The sequence below is a fragment of the Chiloscyllium plagiosum genome, unplaced genomic scaffold (assembly GCF_004010195.1).
Source record: "Chiloscyllium plagiosum isolate BGI_BamShark_2017 unplaced genomic scaffold, ASM401019v2 scaf_14238, whole genome shotgun sequence".
NCBI classification, from domain to species: domain Eukaryota; kingdom Metazoa; phylum Chordata; class Chondrichthyes; order Orectolobiformes; family Hemiscylliidae; genus Chiloscyllium; species Chiloscyllium plagiosum.
Window position 1 is genome coordinate 24,800 of NW_025214284.1, and position 4,702 is coordinate 29,501.

Here is a 4,702-nt window from a genome sequence, read left to right on the forward strand (position 1 = left end):
CGAGAGAGAGAGCAAGAGAGAGAGAGCGCGCGAGAGAGAGAGGGAGAGATACAGAGTGCGCGACAGAGAGAGTGAGAGCGCGAGCGAGAGAGAGAGAGCACAAGAGAGAGAGAGAGAACCCGTGAGAGAGAGAGAGCGCGCGAGAGAGAGGGAGAAAGCACGCATGCGCGAGAGAGCGCGAGAGAGAGAGCGCACGCGCGCGAGAGAGAGAGCACGTGCACACGTGCGAGAGAGAGCACGCGAGAGAGCGCGTGCGCGAGAGAGAGCACGTGAGCGAGAGAGAGAGAGCGCGTGCACGCAAGGGAGATCGCAAGAGCGGGCATGCGCGCGCGAGCGAGAGAGAGAGAGCGCGCTCCCGCGAGTGAGAGAGAGAGAGCGCGTGCGCGAGAGAGAGAGCGTGTGCGAGAGAGAGGGAGAAAGCATGCATGTGCGCGAGAGAGAGTGCGCACGCAAGAGAGAGAGCGCGCACGCGAGAGAGAGAGAGCACGTGCGAGAGAGATAGCGCACGTGATAGAGAGTGAGAGAGAGAACGTGCGCGTGTGAGAGAGAGAGAGAAAGAGCACGCACGCGCGAGAGAGCGAGAGCACGCGCGCGAGCGAGAGAGAGCAAGAGAGAGAGAGAGCGAGAGAGAAAAGAGCGCGCGCGCGTGAGAAAGAGCGAGAGCGCAAGAGAGAGTGAGAGAGAGATAGAGCGCACGCACGCGCGTGACAGAGAGAGTGAGAGTGCATGCGTGAGAGCGAGAGAGAGAGAGAGCGCCCGCGAGAGAGAGAGAGAGCGAGAGCGCGCGAGAGAGAGAGCGCGAGAAAGAAAAAGAGCGCACGCACGCGAGACAGAGAGAGAGAGAGAACACCCATGAGAGAGAGAGCGTGCCTGAGAGAGAGATAGCGCCTGCTAGAGAGACGGGGAAAGCACGCATGCACGAGAGAGAGCACGTGCACGAGAAAGAGCGCGCATGCGAGAGAGAGAGAGTGCACGCGATAGAGAGAGAGAGACAGAGAGAGAGCGCACGCGTGCGAGAGAGAGAGCACTTGCCTGCGAGATAGAGAGAGAGAGCGAGCACGCAAGAGAGAGAGAGAGTGCGTGCGAGAGAGAGAGAGAGAGAGCGAGCGTGCGCCCGGGAGTGAGAGCGAGAGCGCGTACGCGAGAGAGAGAGCGCGTGCGAGAGAGAGGGAGAAAGCATGCATGCGCAAGAGAGAGAGTGCGCGCGCCTGTGTGAGAAAGAGAACGCGAGAGAGAGAGAGAGCGCTAGCTCGCGTGCGAGAGAGTGCCAGCGGGCGCACGCGAGAGAGAGAGAGTGCGCGTGCAAGAGAGAGAGAGCGCGCGCGAGAGAGAGAGAGCACGCATGCGTGCAAGAGAGAGAGAGAGCACGCGTCTGCGAGAGAGAGGGAGAGAGCACGTGTGCGGGCGAGAGAGAGAGACAGCGAGCGAGAGAGAGAGCGCGCGCGAGAGAGAGAGCGCGTGAGAGAGAGAGAGAGCGCGTGCGAGAGAGAGGGAGAGAGAACGCATGCGCGAGAGATAGAGAGAGAGAGGCAGCGCGAGTTGGCGTCAGAGAGAGAGAGCGCATGCGGGCGAGAGAGAGAGAGTGCGAGAGAGAGAGAGAGCGCGCGCACGCGAGAGAGAGAACGCGCGCAGGAGAGAGAGAGCACGCACGCGAGCGAGAGAGAGAGAGCAAGAGAGAGAGAGTGAGAGAGAGAGCACGCGCTAGAGAGAGAACGCACGCAAGAGAGAGAGAGCGCGCGCGTGAGAGAGAGCGCGCGTGCATGAAAGAGGTAGAGAGCACGCATGCGCGAGCGAGAGAGAGCGGGCGCACGCGAGAGAGAGAGTGCGCGCGCGAGAGAGAGTGCGTGAGAGAGAGCGCGTGCGAGAGAGAGGGAGAAAGCATGCATGCGCAAGAGAGAGAGAGAAAGAGCGCGAGCGAGAGAGAGCAAGAGAGAGAGAGAGCGAGAGAGAAAAGAGCGCGCGCGCGTGAGAAAGAGCGAGAGCGCAAGAGAGAGTGAGAGAGAGATAGAGCGCACGCACGCGCGTGACAGAGAGAGTGAGAGTGCATGCGTGAGAGCGAGAGAGAGAGAGAGCGCCCGCGAGAGAGAGAGAGACAGGGGCACCACGAGACAGACACGCAGTGAGACACGGGCAACGAGAGAGAGAGAGCACGCGCTAGAGAGAGAACGCACGCAGGAGAGAGAGAGAGCGCGCGTGAGAGAGAGCGCGCGTGCATGAAAGAGGTAGAGAGCACGCATGCGCGAGAGATAGAGAGAGAGTGCGTGTGCGAGAGAGAGAGCGGGCGCACGCGAGAGAGAGAGAGTGCGCGCGTGAGAGAGAGCGCGTGAGAGAGAGCGCGTGCGAGAGAGAGGGAGAAAGCATGCATGCGCAAGAGAGAGAGAGAAAGGGCGCGCGCCTGTGAGAGAGAGTATGCACGCGTGCGAGAGAGAGAGAGAGCGTGCGCCTGCGAGAGAGAGAGAGCATGCGCGCGAGCTAGAGAGAGAGAGTGAGTGAGAGAGAGAGTGCGTGAGAGAGAGAGAGAGAGCGTGTGCGAGAGAGAGGGAGAGAGCACGCATGCGCGAGAAAGAGAGAGAGTGAGGCAGCACGAGTTGGCGTCAGAGAGAGCGCGCATATGTGCGAGAGAGAGAGAGAGAGCAATGTGCGCAAGAGAGAGCGCGCGAGAGATAGAGAAAGAGAGCGCGTGAGCGAGAGAGAGAGCGCGTGCGAGCAAGGGAAAGAGAGAGAGCGGGCGCGCGAGAGAGAGAGCCGGCGAGAGAGAGTGAGAGAGAGATAAAGTGCGTGCACGTGCACGACAGAGGGAGTGAGAGCACTTGCACGCGCGTCTGAGAGCGAGCGCACGCGCGTCAGAGAGAGAGAGCACGCACCCGCGAGTGAGAGGGAGAGAGCATGTGCACGTGAGAGAGACAGAGAGAGCGCGTGCGAGAGAGAGGGAGAAAGCACACATGCACGAGAGCGAGCGCGCGCGCGGGCGAGAGAGAGTGCACGTGAGAGAGATAGAGAGCGTGCACGTGTGAGAGAGAGTGTGAGAGAGAGAGAGCGCGCGGGAGAGAGAAAGAGAGAGAACGCGTGTGTGCGAGAGAGAGAGAGGGCGTGCTATCCCTCTCTCTCGCTCTCTCTCTTTCTCACTCTCGCGCTCGATCTCTCGCGCTCGCTCTCTCTCTCACTCTCGCTCTCTCTCTCTTGCGCGCGCTTGCTCACTCTCTCTCTCTCTAGCTCTCTCGCACTCATTCTCTCTCGCGCTCACTCTCTCTCATGCACTTTCTCTCGCGCTCTCTCTCGCGCGCTCTCTCTCACGCTCTCTCTCTCACGCGCTCTCTCCCTCGCGCGCACTCTCTCTCTCGCTCTCTCGTTCTCGCTCTCTCTCTTGCTCTCTCTCTCTTGCACTCTCTCGCTCTTGCTCTCGCGCGCTCGCTCTCGCTCTCACTCTCTCTCTCTCTTGCTCTCTCTCTCTCTTGCACTCTCTCGCTCTTGCTCTCGTGCGCTCGCTCTCGCTCTCACTCTCTCTCTCGTGCACTCGCACTCTCTCGCGCTTGCTCTCTCGTGCTCGCGCTCTCTCGCGCGCTCTCTCTCGCACTCTCCCTCTCGCGCTCTCTCTCACGCTCTCTCGCGCGCGCGCTCACTCACGCTCTGTCTCGCTCATTCTCTCTCGCGCTCACTCTCTCACGCGCTCTTTCTCTCGCGCTCTCTCTTGTGCTCACTCTCTCGCGCTCTCTCTCGCGCTCTCTCTCTTGCGCTCTCTCACGCTCTCTCTCTCGTGCGCTCTCTCTCTCTCACGCTCACTCTCTCTCGCGCTCACTCTCTTGCGCTCTTTCTCTTGCGCTCTTTCTCTCGCGCTCGCTCTCACTCTTGCTCTCGCGCGCTCGCTCTCGCTCTCACTCTCTCTCTCGTGCGCTCGCACTCTCTCGCGCTTGCTCTCTCACGCTCACTCTCTCACGCTCTATTTCTCCGTGCGATCGCTCTCACTCTCTCTTGCGTGCGCTCGCTTGCTCTCTCTCGCGTGCGCGCACTCGCTCTCTCTCGCTCTCTCTCTCGCGCGCGCTCGCTCATGCTCTCTCTTGCTCATTCTCTCTCTCGCTCTCTCTCGTGCTCTCTCTCTCTCTCACTCTCTCTCTCGTTCTCTCTCTCTCACGCTCTTACTCTCTCTCTCCTGCTCTCTCTCTCTCGTGCTCTCTCTCTCTCACTCTTTCTCTTTCTCTCTCTCGCGCTCGCTCTCTCTCGCTCTTTCTCGCCCTCTCTCTCCCATGCTCTCTCTCTCGCGCACTCTCTCATTCTCTTGCAACCTCGCGCTCTCTCTCGCTCTCCTCGCACTCTCTCTCGGGCACTCTCTCTCGCGCTCTCTCTCGATATCGCGCTCTCTCTCTCGCGCGCTCTCTCTCGCGCTCTGTCTCTCTCGCGCTCTCTCTCTCATGCTATCTCTCTCGGGCTCTCTCTCTCGCGCTCTCCCTCGATATCGCGCTCTCTCTCTCGCACGCTCTCTCTTGCTCTCTTGCTCTCTCTCTCACGCTCTCTCTCTCGCGCTCTCTCTCTCTCTGTTTCTCTCTCTCACACGTGCGCTCTTCTCTCACCCTCTCGCTCGCTCTCATTCTCGCTCTCACTCTCTTGCACTCTCTCGCTCTCGCGCGCCCGCTCGTGCTCTCACTCTCACTCTCATGCGCTCGCTCTCTCTCGCGCTTGCTCTCTCGCACTCTCTCGCGCTCTCTCT